Genomic DNA, 20,220 nt, shown 5'->3' on the forward strand with positions numbered 1-20,220 from the left:
CTGCATCCAACAATGCATTTAGTGTGTGAGGCACAGGAGATTAAAGTGCTGTACCAGGTCTAGGGAATGTTATTTAATTTTCATGAGACTCAGTTTCTTCGTTTGTAAAATTGAGATGATAATGTCTTACAGATGTAATGTCAAGATTAGACATCACAAATATAACATATTCAGAGGCATTCAGTATTTAGTGTATGTTAGCTCTTTTATATGGCACATGTCTATGTTTGTTAATACTATCTAGACACAGACATACACACACACACATGCACACACATTAAATAATCTAAAGGACATTCTCAGAGACTCAAGTGTGAAATTATTGACTCTGCCAAACCTCAGAAAAGTATTCAAGGTCCTTCAAGAGATGCTTCAGTGTCACCACCTTCTGCAAGCAGCAATCCTCTTAGAAGGCAGTGGTGAAATTCACTGAGACTCCGATAACTTTGAGTTGATGACTTTGAGAGGCAAAGAACACAAGCGGAGACGCTTGCCAACTTTATTCTGCTTATCTCCAGTCAGAGCTAATAGTGCTGTTCATTTTGAGTGACCCTAAACAGTTCCTCACATTTGGATAGTGCCTATGCAGCCATTAAACCGACTCACTGGGAACAAATGGGAAAACAAATCAGCAACAGGCGTTTCCTTTGTCAGTTTCTATCAGTTACAGCTGGCACTGCCTTTCCATTATTGGTCTCCAAGAGAACATGTGACCCAGTGGGCAGATAACTAATTTGAGAGTCACAGGAGTTAACTTTACTTTTCAGTATTTCCTCCAAATTTGCTCCCAGAAGAGTGCCATGGGTAAGGGGATGAGTTTTAAAATCAAAGACTTAAATTGGAATCCCAGGTGGACATTTCATGGACTGAGGAACTTCTGTCAAGGTATACAACTTCCTGCATGCCAATTTCCTCATCTGAAATATTTTCTACCACAAAGGCTTGTTCTTACAAGTTCATGTTCATGTGTATAAAGCACCTACTTTGGGCCAGGCAAATGGTAGCTGGCTATTAACAGTTTCTTTTCTATAAAGTACTATTAGCATTTCTATCTACTCTGTGAGATTATCTTAGATAACTGCTGGATCTAGAAACATTCTGATCTAAAAGAACAAAGGAATGAAAAGGTAAATATCCTCAACAAGAAACGGTGACTACAAATTTATTAATCAAAGATTGTGGTCACACAGCTATTGAAAACTCAGTATTTTTGCATGCACTGAAGCCATCTATTTTAATATATTAGATAAAACATTCAGCAAATGTTATATTAAGATTTCACTAATAGGAGGACTTTCTACACATCTGCTTTGCTTACCTGATATTCAAACGAAGCTAATAATTTCAAAGGTAGATTGTAATTAAGCATCAATTTTCATGCCTGTAACATAGGGATAGAAGTGCTTATCTCTTAGGGTGGTTGTGAAATTTAAACAAGATAATGTTAATAAAAGTGCTAAATAAAATTTAAAACATTTTATAAGTTGCAAGCTCTTTTACTAAGTTAACAATGGTTATTCTTTGTAATAGCAAGCTACCCAATTCAGTAATTTTCTAATTGTCCTTCTAAATTACATCATTGATTATTTATACTGAAAAATTTAAAACACATAATATTTTAGCTAGTTAAAATAGATCACAACAATAAATATCCCTGAAATGATAAAATGTGGCAAAACACTTTCCCATACTCCAGAGAACATCCTAGTTTCTAAAAAAAGTCCAAAGTAAAGTTATACAATGAACAAAAATAGCTGGATTTGTAAAAACTGGATCAGTGGCTGATGGTGAATCAAATTCTTTTGTTTTGCAGTATTTATATATGTAATGTGTTGAGCAATCATTTCTTATACAAAGTTCCAGATGACCCACAAAATGTACAAACAAGACTCTTTGCTCTGCAGAAGTTAGAGACTCTTGCACAACTGTTTGGTGTGTTCCCTTGGTCCTGAAGTTTGTCAACTTCTGGCTTATAGGTGTAATCTGATGTCTAAGATCCGCCAATTTAATCAAACACATCCCCATATCCCCTCAAATAACCAGAAGCAATAATTATAATTACAAAAGATTTGTTCCCTAGGCCCATTTGAAAATGTGATGAAATGGGTCTTCTCTGCATATATACACATAAACACACAATTCTGCAGGCTACTCCATACAGAAGGAGCAGGCGTGTGGTTGAGAGTTTGGGAAATGCAAGTGGGAATTCCCATGCATATCACATTCATCTTTACATATTTTGTGACTAGCACAGTGATCTGATAAGGTAGGTTCTCAGTAAATGTGGGATCGATAAAAGAATGAGTGAAAAATAAAATAGAGAAAATAGGTAGAGATCAGCAGAGGAGCCCTGATTCTCTGTTTATGAAAGAATAACCAAATTCTTCCTTTGAAAATACTCCCTGTAAGATTGGCATTCTGTGAAGCTCCGTTGACACTCTTTTAGCGCTGTTACCTTACTCTAGGGGCCTGGAAGAGTTAACACAGTTTCACATAATGACCTGTTTACAGCAAAGGAAAAAATTGTGTCTTGGATGTATGAGTCTCTAGAGATCACAGGTTTTACTTGGTTGAGCTGAACGATGTGTCGATTCTTGATTAATTCACAGGTAACATTCTCGCTTGTTGGACAGTGACATCACAGCCATTTCCTGCAAATCACAGAGGACTGAACATACTCTCTGCCCACTAGGACTGTCTGACCACTGCTGGTATGTGTGCAGAGGAAGTCACTCACTAACTCACCATCTTCTCTTTTGGGCAGAGACATTTTCTGAGACGATATTTTACCACATTAGTTGTTACACCTACCTAATTGTCAGTTAATAGCAACCAGCCCAGGAATCTGTGTCAGCACTATCTATTCCCCTGACACCATTGGTATTCCAAGGAAACCCCAAGCCCCCAGAGAAGATGTAGACAGGCTGTTGTTTACAAATTTCTACTGTGCACAGCTGTGAACGTGAGGAGAAAACACAAGACAAATATGTCTTTGGAAAGTAAAGTTTCCCCAGAGACTGGCCACCATGGCAGCCTGTCCTTCCATTCTTCACTCTTCCTCTCACTCCCAACACAAAAGTATATCATATTTCTAACTTACCCAATTCCTTTGGCTACCAGACATTACAATGACAAACCAAGCAAACAGCAATAGATAATAAGAAGGCAATTTATCCTGATTATTTGAGTTGTAAACATCAATTCTATGTGAGTAGCAATATTCCTTTCATAATCCCCAAACTGCCATAAAAAGGGCATCTAAAAGTCTAGTGGACGTAAACCACAAGTTGACAACTTTTGTGACAAACGTTAAAAGCAGAAACAACTACTCTCTCTCTTTGATTCTGCATACCCTCTTTTTTTCCCCTTTTGCAAATACTCAGAGTCATTTAGTTTTTTCCAGGTATTAATATCTACTCATCTATGGTGTTTAAAATCCAATAGGACAGGGAATGCTGATATTTTCCTCTCCCTATGCCCTCCAATCTCTACCACCACTCTCAGTTGCCTAAATCCAAAATGGCGCTAGGCTAAGAAAATAAAGAAGTCAAAGGATTGTGCCATTTCTTAGCAATTGTCATTTTCCCTTTCATTGAAGAGACAGTTTAACAGCTGAAAGTGAAAACTGAGAATGAGCAATTCCTCTACTCAAGACTCTGTAGAAACATAAAAATATTAAGAAGCTGCCTTGAGGAGACACAGCAATCTTATTTATTCTAAAAGACAGTACAGAGGCTGTTGGGAAAAAAATAACAAAACCTTTGTGTTCCTCCAGCCTCTTGAATGGTTACGATTTTTGTAGGTTTTTTTTTTATTGGAGTATAGTTGACATACAATATTACACTAGTTTCAAGTGTACAACTATGATTTTAATGTGATAATATGCCTTTTCCTCCATATGTTCACACATACGATCTTGTGGAAATTCGATACGTGATGTCACTGAGTGGAACTGCATCTGGTAGCCCAGTTGATAGGGACAGGAGGGCTAATTTTATTCCCTTTCATTTGAAAACAGAAAGAAGGTCTTACTAAAAGTTCAATAATTAGGTGATTGAACTATATTAGATATCATATCACTATTCTATCAATGACAGTTTTGAAACTCCCTAGGCTTAGCTGTCACCACTGGCCTACAAGGACAGGCTGCAAATGACCATGGCTTTGGTCAGTTTCTAGAACATATATCCTCAAAGGGCTCCTTCAGGTTCCTCTCAGGAATAGCCTTTATTCACTAATGTCCTTGACACAGAACACTGGCTGTATAACCCTGGCCAGGCTCTCAATCTGTCTATGAAGATGGAAGAGATTCGATCAATAAATCTCATCATACACAAATACACGAGGAAGTCTCAACAGACTACCTGAAGAGCAAGTTCTGAATTTCAAAGATGTGCCTCCTTATTCTATAATTACAGAGCTGATGGTGAAGTCACAGAAGGCTTATGGGGAGCAAGGAGGAACTTAAAGAAGAAAATATGCTTCTGCTCGTAAAACAATGCTGATTGCAACCATGTGATCTAAACTTTGAAGATAAAAAACACACTTTATAAAGGCATAGGCTCCTGGCTTTATATTTGGCATAACCAGAGAGAAACATTTAAAAGATATTAGACCATTCAAAGATATTCAGGAAAAGCAGGTCATACAGAAAGACTTATCTAAATTTTCACCCAGCTAGTGATGGACGTGTATTTATTAAACAAATCTATTATATTGAGTGGATGCTAAGTAACAGACACTGTACTAAGCATTAAGCATACAGAAATAAAAGTTAAAGTCCAGACTTCAAGAAGTTCAGTGTATAATTTGACAGACAAATGAATAAATACAAAATTGCAACCTAAAATTCACAAAATTTGTTGAAGATTCTGAGAAGTCACCCCCAATGATTGACTACATAAATTGTACCATAGCCAGAAAGATATAATATCTTTACTATACTTGATTTATGGAAAAGGTTTGCTAATGAGGATAAATAAATACACTAAACTTTTGATAGCACTCAAGCCAAAGAATAGAGGACATTCTGAGAAAAGTACAAGATTCTAATCATATTTCTGGTACTACTTCAACATTTTGGCTAAGTCTTTTAATATTTCTGGCTCTGGTTCTTCAGCCTTTAAATTGTTATAAAATATTTCTAAAGTTTATCATAGTACTAAAATATGTATTAAATGTGGGATATCATAAAATGTTTCACATCTTAAACTTTTACTGCACATAATTTAACTTTGTGATCATTCAGAAGATTAGTTATCACTATAATGTCCACATAGGTGAATGAAGGTAAATGAACACCGAGATTGCAGTTCATTTTGTCACTATATTGTAGTGTTATGCAACTGTATCAGTCAGGAACCCAACAAGAAACAGAAAACATATTCACATTGGGATATGCCAATGAAGGTCAAAATGCTATTCACAAAGCTGTGAGTCAGTGAGAGAACCACAAAGGAGAGTGCAAGAACAAGAAAATAGTTACCTGAACCCAAAAGAATAGAGTTGTGTAAAAGAGGCCCCTCCCAGTCCAGAGACACAGGTGACCTGAAGCAATACTTCAGAGATTCCCGATGGTCAAAGCAAACTGAATCCATTGCCTTCTGAGGCAGAGACTGGGCTGGAGAGCGATGAAGAGGATCTGGGGTGCAATCAGAAGACATTTCACATGGTCTACCCTTTTTTACCTTCCAGTATCTACTCTTTTCCTTTATCCTGATGGAAAGTGTGTCAGCCATTATGGAAAACAGTGTGGTCATTCCTCAAAAAATTAAAAATTGAACTACCACGTGATTCAGCAATCCAACTCCTAGGTATATAGCCAAAGGAATTGAAATCAGTGTCTCAAAGAGATATCTACACACCCATGCTCACTGCAGCGTTATTTACAATAGCCAAGATATAGAAATGGCCTAAATTTCCTTCAGTGGGTGAATGGATAATGAAAATGTGATATATACATATATAGGTATATATCAGATATATGTGGAATCTAAAAAGAAAAAGGCAATTTCATAGAAACAGAGAATAGAATGGTGGTTGTCAGGGGCTTGGGAAGTGGGAAATGAGGTGATGGAGATCAAAGGGTATAAATTTTCAGCTATAAGAACAGTAAGTTCTGAGGTTTTAACATATAGCATGGTGAATATAGTTAGTAATACTTGTATACGTGAAAGTTGCTGACAGCAGATCTTAAGCATTCTCACCACACCCACACAAATAGAGTTAACTATATGAAGTGATGGATGTTTTAGCTATTTTGATTGTGTAATCATTCCACAACGTATATGTATATTGAATCATCATGTTGCAGACTTTAAATATATATAGTTATATTTGTCAATTACTCCTCAATAAAGTTAAAAATTAAAAAGAAAAATTTAAGTCGTGTCCCCACTACGAGGTTGCACAATGTCTCATTAGTTAATGCATTAGAACAGGCTGATGTCAATTTAGTCATCTCCCACTGAAACCTAAAACATTAATCACGACTTGTGTCCATCATATAAGGAAGAAGAGGAAAAGAGGGAAGAAAAAAATAATTATAGAAAAACATATAACTGCCAAAGTCCCTGCTTCTGTAATTAGTCATAGCACCTAAATTGATCATCTTCTGCAATTTCATCCCATGTTCCCATCATTTCCACAAAGACTTCAGCTAAACAAAGACTTTACCTGATGGTGTGGCCCCAACTTTTGCTTCTAAAGAATCTAAGATTTTAGTGGTCTTGTCTTAATTGGGTTGCTGCAGTTTTCCCTTGACTAGAACTATTGAGTACAGGCTATTGACCACGTAAGCAAGAATTTCTCTATTAAATCCCCTGGATCTCATGCTACTCCTTGCTCTCTTTGAGTGGCAGAAGTCATATTTCTTCCTGATAATTGAGATAGTCACCCCAGAAAGAAAAATGACCCTTTACTCTGCCAAAAAGGAATCCAAAATAACCAGAGAGTCCAGTACATTGGAAAGATAACTGCTTGCTGACAAAATAATTCCTCCTTTTCACTCTAAGTCCTCCCAAACCTCTAAGGCCAAAATTGCAGAGATAGGGAGCAAATGTTTCCAAAGTGGATTGTTGAATGGTGTGAGTGAGAGGCCACTCTCATCTTCACTTTTTGATTCCAAGAGCCAAATATTCTGATTAACAGGGAGATTAATGTAAGCAAAACTAGCTAAGAGAGATGCTCATTTATGGTGTCTACCACATCCTATCATACAGCACCTCAATCTCACAAGATATTTCGTAGGTAGAAATATAACTGGACTTTCAGCTAGCCATCCCCGCATTCTATTAAGCCAAGTGCTTCTCAGTAATGAAACACATGCCGAGACCACACCGTGTGCCTGTGTTTCCGCACTTATTCTGCTATAAAATGTGCCCCCTGGCCAGAGGTGATGTCATGTAGTATACCATGGCAATGAAGAAAACATTCGTCAGATACATGAACGGTGGGCTGAGCATTCCTGAAATATGAATCCACCCCTATGAGGACAAAGCTATGCCCTCCCTATGCAGAGAGCGGTCAGATATAACTAACATGCAACCAGGTACCTGGCCAGTCCTCTCTTGAAAGTGGTGCCTTATCAGGAATTCACCATTGGTCTATGTTGGTGGTGGTTTGGCCAGTTGAGAGTGGCAGTAGCCAATTGAGAGGAAGACCACAAGTTTGAACTCATGCAGAACTTCTATCCCTGCCACCCTAAATACTTTGTACTTGGACTCATTGGATAGGAATAGGTGGCTGAGGACAAAAGACTGCTTTCCAGGGAAAGAACATCTTGTTCTTCTCTGCAGTAGATGTCCTCTGAAGGGCGTTATGTAGATCATGAATATCTTCACATGCTGTACCCATTCTGAGTGATCCAGTCATACACCTCTCTCTCAGACATCCTTACCACCAATTTTTCAACTTTGTCATTTCCAAGTCCCTGACCAGTCACCCAGCCCTTTAGCTCCTGCCCAGGAGTCACTGTAGGTCTAGACTTTAGCCTGTCTCTCTTTCGGCTCAAAAAATACAACTAGAAGTTCTATGAAAAGGTCTGCTCATCTGGAGGATTTCTGTTCACCATTGTCTTTCAGACCATCCGAGTGGGACTGTAGTGTAGCAGCCAAATTCTTCTTGCTGGTGCTGACATACTGCACAGATAAATCTGCAAACTGGGCTTCTGCTTTTTCTCTCCTTGGTCCACAGGTTGGGAAACCAATATGGAAGTTTTTTCAATTACTAAGTATACCATATATTTTACATCTGGGAAAATAATCTAAATATGAGTTCATGTTTCCATCCATCACATCTTTAGACAGACACTGTCCAGGACTCCATATACTCTGAGCTCCACAAGCTCCTACCATGACTTGTGAACCATAGTGTTATTCTGGGTCTCTGACAGTTATCTTAAGTTCAGAGCTAGTACCCAATAAACCCTAGAAGAGCTGAGCTCCATCCTCCCCCAGGCACAGTCACCCTGGTAAATGACTTCAGGAACATTTGGAGAAGCCTTGTGAGTGTTTTTCATAGTTGTTACTCAAAGGGACCTTCCCACGCCTTAACTCAAGGGACTCTGGGTCTGTGCACCAACTTAGCAAATGGATAAATCCCACTTAAGGTAATTCAAATTTGTTTTCTTCCCAGCCAACCTAAATTTTTCATTTTGCCTATGTATTTCAAGAAGCATTTTACTAGGTTGCCCATCTATTTTAGTTCTAAGGAGCCATTGCCAGAAATTCCTGCATGTCAAATCCTCTACCGTTGTAAATATAATTTTATTGTAATAATTGCATCACCACTTGTTCTCTACAATTGCATATGACATTATTCCCATTGAGATCAGAAACCCAATTCCACTGAAATGTCCCTATGTTATATCTAGCCTACAGAGAACTGGCAATTCAGAGGTCTTCAAGGTTGGTGGTGTGCTCCTTACCAATGATTTCCTTATGCTTCAGTGAAGAGTACCCTCTGGGCCAGCCCCATGGCTGAGTGGTTATGTTTACATGCTCCACTTCGGCAGCCTGGGGTTTGCTGGTTCAGATCCTGGGCACAGACCTACACACCACTCATCAAGCCATGCTGTGGCAGCATCCCACATAGAGGAACTAGAATAACTTACAACTAGGGTATACAACTATGTACTGGGGCTTTGGGGAGAAAAAGAAAAGGAAGATTGGCAACAGATGTTAGCTCAAGGCCAATCTTCCTCACCAAAAAAAATAAATAAATAAATAAAATTTACTCTCCCTGTTCTCCCAGAGTGTGTGGTTGGGAATGGCTGAGCAGACTGCACATAATAAATTCATTCCACATTCCTATTTCCTGCAGCATCAGACCCCTCCCTCTTCAGAATGCAGGAGTGGAGAGTACTAGCATTTTAACCTTATTAACTATAAGCCAACTTTGGGTAGAGGTTTAGATTAGCCAATACAGCAAATGATTCACGCTCCACCCAGTGTTTAAGCCAAAACATTAATCCCAATGAACTCAGCCTTCTTTGATTATATTTCATCAATGTTGCTCAAAAACCCCAAGAATGCACTCCTTGTTTACTTTCCAAACTTACTTTCCAGGCTCCCAATGATACAGAAATGACAAGATCCTTTGCTCTCTTTTTAGAAGTGTGTTTCTTTTTTATTTAGCTTTTTATTTTGATATAACTTCAAAAATACATTAAGGTTGAATGAACGGTACAAATAACTCCAGTATAACCTTTACCCAGATTCAACAAGTGTTAACCTTTTGCCTGATTTATCATTTTATGTCTCTTTTTCTACATGAACACATCCTCATACATATTTTCCTTCCTGAATCATTTGCCATTTGAGAGGAAATTGCAGACATTGTGCACTGTTACCCCAAAATACTTCAATATGTATTTTCTAAGAACAAGGACATTCTCTTACACAAGTACCATACAATTATCAAAATCAGGAAACCTAATTTGGATACAATACTGTTATATAATTGACTATCTGTATTTGAAATTTGCCACTTGTCTCAATAATGTCCTTCACAGCTATTTTTTCCCAGATAATGAAATGTATTTATTGTTTGTAAGTAAACTTTTCTTTATTTGTTATTGTGGTAAGAACACTTGTGAACTACACTCTTTACAAATTTTGAAGTGCACAATACAGTATTGTTATCTGTAGGCACAATGTTGTACAGCAGATCTCTAGAACTTATTCATTTTGTATAACTGAAACTTTACATCCATTGAATAGCTACCCCATTTCCCCTTCCTCTCAGCCCCTGGCAACCACCATTCTTCTCCCTGTTTTTATGAGTTTGATTATTTTAGATACCTTGTGTAAGTGGAATTATGCAATATTTGTCCTTCTGTGACTAGCCAATTTCACTTAGTGTAATGTCTTCCACATTCATCCATGTTGTTGTGTATGGCAGGATTTCCTTCTTTTTTAAAGCTGAATAATGCTGCATTGTATTTATACACCACATTTTCTTTATCCATTCATCCACCAATGGACGTTTAGTTTGTTTCCATATCTTGGATATTTTGAATAATTTTGCAAAGAACATGGGAATGTAGATACCTCTTTGAGATCCTGTTTCAATATATACCCAGAAGTGGAACTGCTGAATCGTATGGTAGTTCTATTTTTAATTTTTTGAGGAACCTCCATACTGTTTTCCATAGTGGCTACTCCATTTTATGTTCCCATTAACAGTGTACAAGTCTTCCAATTTCGCTACAGCCTCACCAACGCTTGTAGTCTTTTGTCTTTTTATAACAATTATCCTAATGTCCTAAGTGTGAGCTGATATCTCATTGTGGTTTTGATTTGCATTTCTCTGATGATTGCTGATATTGAGCACCTTTTCCTATACCTGTTGGTTATTTGTATGGTTTTTTTTTAAAGTTTAGCATCACTGTTTTTTGTTTGATTTTTTATTTTTTTGTCTCCCCAAAGCCCCAGTGCATAGTTGTATACCCTAGTTGTAGGTCATTCTAGTTCCTCCATACAGGACGCCGCCACAGCATGGCTTGATGAGCGGTGTGTAGGCCTGTGCCCAGGATCTGAACTGGCAAACCCCTGGTCGCCGAAGTGGAATGTGTAAACTTAACAACTTGGTCACGGGGCTGGCCCCTGTATGTTTTCTTTAGAGAAATGTCTATTCAAGTCCTTTGCCCATCATTTAATCGCAGTACTCATTTTTTAGCTATTGGGCTGTAGGAGTTCCTTATATATTTTGGATATTAACCCCTTATCAGATATACGATTTGAAAATATTTTCTCCCATTCCATACGTTGCCTTTTCACTCTGTTATTTCCTTTGCTTTGCAGAGGCATTTTAGCTTCACAAAATCCCATTTGTCTATTTTTGCTTTTGTTGCAATATCCAAGAGATACCTAGGATCAATATCATGAAGCTTTCCCCTATGTTTTCTTTCAGGAATTTTACATTTTCAGTTCTTATGTGTAAGTCTTTAGTTCATTTGTAATTAATTTTTGTGTATGGTATAAGGGTCCAATTTTATTCTTTTGCATGTGGATATCCAGTTTTCCCAACATGATTTGTTGAAGAGACAATCCTTTCCCCATTACATATTTTTAGCATCCTTGTTGAAGATCAGTTAACTGTATATGCATGGGTTTATTTCTGGGATCTCTATTCTGGTCCATTGATCTAAATATCTATTTTTATGCCTCCAGCTTTGTTCCTCTTTCTCAGTATTGCTTTGGCTATTCAAGGTCTTTTGTGTTTCCATACGAATTTTAGAATTGTTTTTTCTATTTCTGTAAAAAATGCCATTGGGATTTTGAGCGGGATTGCATTGAATCTGTAGGTCACTTTGGGTAGTATGGACATTTTAACATTAAGTCTTTTAATCCATGAACACAGAATATCTATTCACTTATTTGTGTCTTTAATTTTTTTCATCAATGTTATATAATTTTCAATGTACGGGTCTTTCAACTCCTTGGTTAAGTTTATTTCTAAATATTTTATTCTTTTGGGTGCTATTGTAAATGAGATTGTTTGCTTCATTTTCTTTTTTGATAGTTCATTGTTAGTATATAGAATACAACCAATTTTTGTATGTTGATTTTGCATCCTGCAAATTTATTGAATTCTAATGGTTTTTATTTTTGTGGAGTCTTTAGGGTTTTATACATGTAAGATCATGTCACCTGCAAACAGAGATTATTTTACTTCTTTCTTTCTGATTTGGATGCCTTTTCTTTTTCTTGCCTGATTGTTCTGGCTAGGACTTCCAGTACTATATTTAATAAAAGTGGTGAGAGTGAGCATCCTTGCCTTTTTCCTAATCTTAGAGAAAAATCTTTAAATTTTCACCATTGAGTATGAGTTAGTTGTGGGATTTTCATACATGGACTATATTTTATTGAGGTATATTCCTTATATACCTAATTTATTGATAGTTTTTATCATGAAAGGGTATTGAATTTTATCCAATGCTTTTCTGCATCTATTGAAATGGTGAAGTGATTTTTATCCTTCATTCTACTATTTTTTTCCTTGATTCTACTAATGCAGTGTATTACATTAATTGATTTGCATATGTTGAACCATATTTGCATCCCAGGACTGCATCCCACTTGGTCATGGTGTATGACCCTTTTAATGTACTGTTGAATTCTATTTGCTAATATTTTCTTAAAAATTTTTCCATGTATATGCATTAGGCATATTGACCTGTAGTTTTCTTTTCTTGTAATATCTTCATCTGGCTTTGATATCAGGGTAATGCTGAGACTACTGTGAACAATTATACAACAACAAATTGAATAAACTAGAAGAAATGCACTAATTCCTAGAAACATACAACCTACCGAGACTAAATCATGAAGAAATAGAAAACCCGAACAGACCAATAACAAATCAGATTGAATCAATAGTCAAAAACCGCCAAACAAAGAAAAACCCAGGACCAGATGGTTTCACTGGTAAGGTCCACCAAACATTTAAAAAAGAATTAACACCAACCCTTTTTATATTCTTCCAAAAAAGTTTAAAAAAGAGAAAACTTTCAAACTCAATGTATAAGATCATTTACCCTTGCAATTTGTAGGGGTTGTAGGCAATATTGGGAGCTAAGTCTCTTCATGAACCACAAAGAATGGTAGTGGGGGTGGATGCTGAAGAAGACAGACATAAAATTCTGAGGCAACTGAAGCACTGGCTCAAGTGCAGTCATTGAAGAGCTTTAAGCAGAGGACAGCTAGTTCCCTCAGAGGGGGGAGGGACAGGAACCATCCCCACTCCCATAAAGAGAGGCTTAGATAAAGTCAGAAGCAAAAATGTCTCAGCCTTGTTCATGTCTAATATCATTCAATTTCTCAGGGTCTCACCCCTTCTCCACCAATCCCCTTACTTTAACATAAGAGACGTGGCAATGTTGTCTGTTTAATTAGCACAGCAAAACTTTATCACTTACAGTCAGAACGCCGGCTTAGTTGAGAAACAAAGCAGCCAAGGGTGATTTTACAAGGAAGGGGCCAAGAGATCTGATCTCAGTTTCCTCCTTCCTCTGATCTCCTATGAGAACTCTCCTTTGTCAAAACCCAACCATAAACCAGAGGAAAAGAGAAGCCTTTGATATAGTCCATTCCGGTCAGCCTCCTAGGGGAAGGGCAGGCTACAGAAGGGTAGAAAAATAAGTCCAGGACAGGAGACAACAAATGTTTTACCTGGCACCAAAAACCCAACTCTAGCTAACCTACGTAAGGTGAGGATTTCGAATGATAACCTCAGAGAGGTTAGAGAATCAGAGCAGGAACCAAGACTGGATATAGGAACCATATGAACAATCCAGAGAGGATGAATTCTGTCACTTTGCTCTACATTCAAATTTTAGAGTGGGAATAGAGGTTTAGCACAGCTTGGACCATGCGCCAAATTTAGTTAAAAAGGACAGGGCCCCTAATTCAGTACCATCAGATTATATTCAATGGGAAAGAAATGATATCACAAATGGAAAGCAGAAGAAAACTATACTGACAGCCAGCAAACAGGAACTGCCTACCTTAACCATGGAGGGATCCCCCCGTGGACTGTAAGGGCAGTCCTGAGCCACACTACCAGGAAGTTCTGCCATTTGCAGTGCAGCTGCTCCAACTACACAAGCAAATGGAAATGAAACACTGAGCAGCAGTTCCAGAGTCTGGTCAATGCAGGGTTATTTGGATACTCCCCAACACTGAACATCCATGGCACCTCAGCTGAACCTCTCATAGATCATTTATCACTTCCACCTTGGATGATGTCACGTTAAGAACGTGTCACATCATTCCTACTCAACCACACAGGCTTGTGGGGCAGGAAGCGATATAATTTCTTTTTATATCCTCCTTGCAACAGCTTAATGCCTTAAGCACAGAGCTCAATATATAGTAATTGAACAAATGAGTAAAGGAATGAAAAATGCAACCTCTTGAACCATTCAAAAAAGATTAAGTTTGATTTCGTTGGAGAGGCAAGGTCATTTTGCTGTGTCTTCCCGTCCTTCACTCGTGGTGTATATGCTATTCTTCTAAAGTGAGAACAAGCTTCAGAAATAATCCAGTCCAGCAAATTAAGCGAAAGAAGGCTTCAGTGTGGACTCCTGTAGCAGATGGAGATTGACTGAAGTGGCCATTTCATTTCTACTGTCTCTGGGGACCGAGGGAAAGTTCTTGGCTCAAGCTTCCTTCTCTCTTACCAGATCTCTTTGTAGCATTTCTCAAAGGAGCAAAAAGCTCTTTAAATTTTTTTCCCCTGTTGAGAAAATCACCTTATATGTGTCTCATGTCAGTGCTTACAAGAAAAACAGTTGCTAGCTGATTAAAAAATAAGTTAGAATTAGCTACAGTGTTGATTCAGTTGATGACCCACAGTATTTTCTGGTTTCATTTTAAATGATCAGACTTTAAAAATAGTTTTTTAAAAGGACAAAATCAGCTTTACTCTCATCCTAAGTCATTCAACTGCTACAATATTTCAAAGCAAATTTTAAAAAATAAAATAAAAAGGAAAACAGCGTGCCTGGGTCTACATACAAACAAAAATTCATTGAGTTGAAAACACATTGCATGGGTCACTTTTTACATACAATGGCTGTGCCATCTAATATCCAACAGGAAAGGTTCCCTAACTAAAATACTTAGACTCTAATATGGGCAAAAGACCTAAACAAATCATTTGAAAAGTGGGAATACAAGATAACAGACATATTGAAAACCATTTGATTCACTAGTAACAATAGAAAATAAAATTAAAAGAGTAAGATAACATTTTGGCTATTAAACAAGAATTTTTTTAATAATGATAAAAAGGAAGTAATTGCTAAACTAGCGAAAATCCAGTAAAACAGGAAGCATCAGATAGTTCCAGTTGAAGTGCAGGTTACAATCTGACTTAGACAGCAAGGGCCTTAAAATACTGATACCTGCTGAACCATTGAACCTCGCTTGGGAAAATCTACCCTAAGAAATGATTCTAAATGCCTATGATACAATTTGTAAGCAGGTATCCATTTTGCTAAGCCTCTCCTTAATTAAAATTTTATAAAAGACCAAATTTGGTTGACATCTCCCTTTCATGCCTTTCACCTCTTCACTGACCCCCATTCCCTTCTCTCAAGTGCCCAGTATCATCCATTTCTTATTTCTTTGCTGTCCTGCTTTCCCTTTCCTATAGACTAGGAGAAGTATTAGATTGAGAAGAGAACAGACCTGGCTAGCTTCTCTGAAATTCTGCCCAGTGCTATAATCCTACAATAGCACTCTGTCTACTCATCTCAAAGTCCTGCTGATACTGGGCCTTGCCAGGCTCACACTTGCCACATAAAATGAAAAGAAATAATTGATGGAAAACAGGGGATATGAAAATCATTTCCAAGAAGCAGGGAATAAGGCAGACCAGGGGGCAATCAGTTATAAAAAAAAAATTCCCTCAACATAATTTCACCCTGAGCATTAAAGCCATGCCTCCTGGCGTCTTACCTAATAGTCGCATCCATTTGTGCAGACCATCATTTCCAAAATTACTTTCTTGATTGAGTATATGTGTGCTGCCTTTGGCATTCTGTCCCTACAAAGATTTGAGAAGATTGAAAAAGTGGGATGTAATCTAACTGTTGGCCTTTGGGTTTTAACAAAAAAGAAGAGGGCCAGTGCTTTGTAGCAATTCAAGGAAAAATAAAAATTTATTTCTACAGCCAGAAGCCTAAGATTCACTGTAGGGGTGTATTGGTTGTAGTAGGGGTAGTGACTGAGATTATTTGGCATGTGTCTATGTAGACTCACACTAATATTTGCAAGAGTACCGAGACAGGCCCCTGCTCACAGGATACCCACTCCCTCATTCCCACTCATCATCACGCAGTGCAGCACCCCACAAACATACCAAGACATACTCCTCAGAAATTCAAGCTTCATCCACACACCCCTGAAACAACTGTCCATTGTCCTCAGGCTTAGAAAAGTCTGGGTAAAAGGCACACAAAATCACTGGAAGCATACTTGCGCCCAATTGATGGGAAATGTCCAGGTTATGGGTACCTGGCGTGTGATCTGCAAGGTTTTCAGTGGACATTTCCCTGGGTCCCCAAGGCACCCCTCATCCCATAGGGAGTGAAGTAACCAGAAGACTAGAGGGTGTTGCACTAAAGCACTGAGTTTGGAGCAAGTATCACAATTGTCTAGGTCTAAGATGGTCCTGGGTCTACTGTGCTTTTGTTCATTCTGCATGTGGAAGAAAAAGAACTGAAGTGTCCCCACACTTGTCATGATGATCTATAGTTATTCATTTATTTCCTTTCCTTTCCTTCATTCTGACAGTGATGACAATATATTGGCAAATTATTCATATGGTAATCAGTGTCCTAATTGCAGTTTAGCTCTTGAAGCTTTTGTTGGGTTTTCTCACATATGAAAATAAGATGATTATCATTCTGCCTGTTAATGCCAGGCCAAGCTAATGACAGGAGAGAAGGAATCATTGCCCTTAGCCCAGGTACCAGAAATTTGCCAGGAGGAGGGGAAGGGGGCAGGGAGGGGCATCCTCAACATCATCAGTTTGTTATAAATAAGTGTCTATACTGGGGACATTAATGTTAAGTGGAAATCAAAGCCACATGTTTTTCTGGGCTCTGAGGACCCCGTATGCTTCATAGCACAGCCAGTGAAAACGTTAATACTTACATCCAGAAAATATGGTGAGAAAGATTGAATACACATCCCTTTGATATAGAGGTGTATTCCATTACCCGCAATAAATGTGTTACATTGCTGAACTGGGAGGTCTGCCAGTTCCCAGATAGCTTGGACGTGTATGATGCTCCCTTGGCCACAGGTTGCTCCTGCCTCTGTTACGGTTCTCTCCCACAAGCAGAGCTATGGCATGATGTAGATTTAAATAAGCATAGTTCTTTTACTGTGTTGATGAGCACCTGACCCACAGGAAACAAATGGTGGTTAGACTCAACCAAGTCAGGCAATCTTTCTCTTGATAACTGGTCTCTTACTTTATTTCTTAATAATAATCCATAATGCCCAGCCATTTTTTTTTTATATTACCAGCCATGACCACTCTATTTTTGAACCTAATTTTACATTTAATGTTGCTCTGGAGACAAAGCCCTTTCTGATGGCCAGCCCAAGCCTCCTTGCCTTTAATTCATCATGCAGCATTGCACTCAAAGTTCATATTTGGGGCTGGATTTCCAAGTACTGTTCTGTTTCCACACTCGGAGCATGCAGCTATGGCTGGATTTGCACAGCGGTCACCCAATTGCTGTAGGGGCTTGTGAAATGTAATCAGGGAGTAATGTTGTGTGTCAGCACTGTGAGGTCCCTGGAGGCAGTTGCCACATAAATACAAGGTATTAGAATATTTTGACCTGTGGGGGTGGATGGCGCTTTGATACATCCTCATCACATTGCATTGTAACAGGTGTCTGCAAAAAAGCACAAGACAATCAGCAGCTGAGTTTATTTTGCTGTGTAAACCTCAGTGGGAAGCAGTCATACCTGTGTTGCAAGCCCACTTCCATAGAAACCGTGGTTATCTCCATCTCTTATTAATTTCCTTTTTCACAACTGAAAATATGCAGTCCCAACTGCCTCTCTTCATTAAACAGATCCTGATATGCTTCAAATGAGCCATAAACTTTCTTCTGTGCTTTTTCTGAGTAAATGAACATTTAGGAAAAAGAAAAAATTGCAGTCAGATTCTTCTACAGATTAGATCTTATTAGTTCAAAAGATGATTCTTGATTGTATTCACTATAAATACTGGGGCATTCAGAGGTCTCCTTAAGAACAGAATATGTAAAGCAGAAACATCTAAGCGATCTAGCTAAGTATTATATTCCTCACCTACATAATAGCCAGGTGATATGGATCTAGATGAAACTCCAGTCAATATTGAATCTGTAATAACAGAAACACAATAACACTATCTGCTCTGAATAAGATTTCAGATGATAGTGGTACATGGCAGAGTTATTTCTACTTATTCATTCATCTTAAGCCATGTGAATTTTCAAAGGGCAAAAATCTTGGCTTGTTCATGTTTTCAGAAAACATACTATGCTAGGCTTTTAGTATATGTTGACTAATAGCAACAGAAACTGCTTTGGAGACCGTCATTGTCTTCATCAAATACCTTGGCAAAGAAAGAGAGGGTAAGTGAAGACTTTCCCCATCATTCCATAATTACTCAGTGCAGAGCCAGAATCGGGATCACAATCACCGTCAATCTATCCGACCGTGGGAAGGATAAGAATGGAATCCATAGCAAGATCTAGATTGCACTCCTCTTGCACTATTTCTGCCTCTCACATACGTGGGTGCACATGCACACTTTTTTAAACGCAAGCACATATTCCATCTGGAGACTAGAATGCAAGCAAAGTCTTATCTTAAACCAGAACTTCAGGGAAAATGAGTTATGCAGCTGATAGCAGTTATCAGCTACTCTGACTCAAAGGTAAATAGGAACATGTGAACCCAGAGAATTATCACTTAACATCGATAACAGGATGGCCCATTTTTCAAGAAGAGGTAGAAATATGGCCACTGACATAGATGGAAAACCTCCAGGGATGCATTTTGGGAGCATGCCATGAGATTCAGCAATGGTAGGTAGGGGATTTTTACTTTGGGACTGTATAGTAATCTCAATATAACTGTGCCCTTCCAAAAGCCTTCTTAATTTAAAATGTTAGCTCCCACCAGATAGCAAAGCTTTGAGTGGAAAATCTAATTACCTACACCTTCTTTTAAATGAATGGAACTTCATAATAAATTATTCCAGTGGCAGATGCAACATGACTGAATAGCTGCATTTCCCAGAATGTTGAGCTGACTAAAGTTCAATGTTCCTTCTTTAATCAGAAACCTGACCCACCACATAAATGTGTTAGCTTTCAACACGACCCTCCATTGATTAAATTTTGCCCAAACTCGGGGAATTAAATGGAAAGAAAGGGAAAATAAGATTGATTTTACTTTGTTTTCAGCTGAAGTGTCTTATTTGTTAGATTACTTTCAATAAAAATTTACATGTTATAGTTTAGACTTTATCTGAAACACGGAGAATGTATTTGTAGTCAAAAGGGATGATTTTAGTTCTTGGTTTGCCAATGGCTTATATTCATTAGATCGGTAATTATTACTTACTGTGCACTTTATCAGGTAATGATTGCTAAGTAAGATACCACAGATGTAATAGAACTGATAGAGTATTTAATCTTAGGCAGTTTAAATCATTAAATGTAGGAATTACATTCATGTGCACATTAGAGTCTAAGAAAGCTGTATATGCCAAGGGTGGGTAGTAGGAGAAAAAGACACATATTTCTAACCATAGAAATAGTCCTCAATTTTAAAGATGAGAGAGTTGAGCTACATAAAGATATAGTGGCTTTTTCGGAGTTATATTACTAATTAATAACCCAGGTAGGACTAGGATCTTGTCTTCTAAACCCCTAGGTCAAGGAATTTATCTATGGATTGCACATTCCATTATTTGAATGAATGAATGACACACAATGCCTTTCAAATAAATCCTTGCCTTACCATTAGGGATTTAAATCTTAGTCTCCTAAAAAATAGGCAGAAATTACCACCTGTACTAAAGATTAAATAGATAGATATGTAGATAGATAGGTAGGTAGATAGACAGATAGATAGATAGATAGATAGATGATAAAAAGAGATGTGGGGTGGGAGAGAGATATTCCTCAATCCCTGA

At 37.9% G+C, this 20,220-nt stretch overlaps 1 long non-coding RNA gene across 1 annotated transcript in view; it reads right to left on the minus strand.

Moving 5' to 3' along the window:
• Positions 1-17,993: 17,993 nt before the first annotated feature.
• LOC139046200 (uncharacterized) overlaps positions 17,994-20,220 on the minus strand; it is a 67,167-nt gene continuing 64,940 nt past the window's right edge. Inside the window, exon 4 of the long non-coding RNA XR_011505914.1 lies at positions 17,994-18,150. This is a non-coding gene — a long non-coding RNA (uncharacterized lncRNA). The remainder of the gene's footprint in view (positions 18,151-20,220) is intronic.

This window comes from Equus asinus, chromosome 9 (assembly GCF_041296235.1).
Source record: "Equus asinus isolate D_3611 breed Donkey chromosome 9, EquAss-T2T_v2, whole genome shotgun sequence".
In the NCBI taxonomy this organism is placed as follows: Eukaryota; Metazoa; Chordata; class Mammalia; order Perissodactyla; family Equidae; genus Equus; species Equus asinus.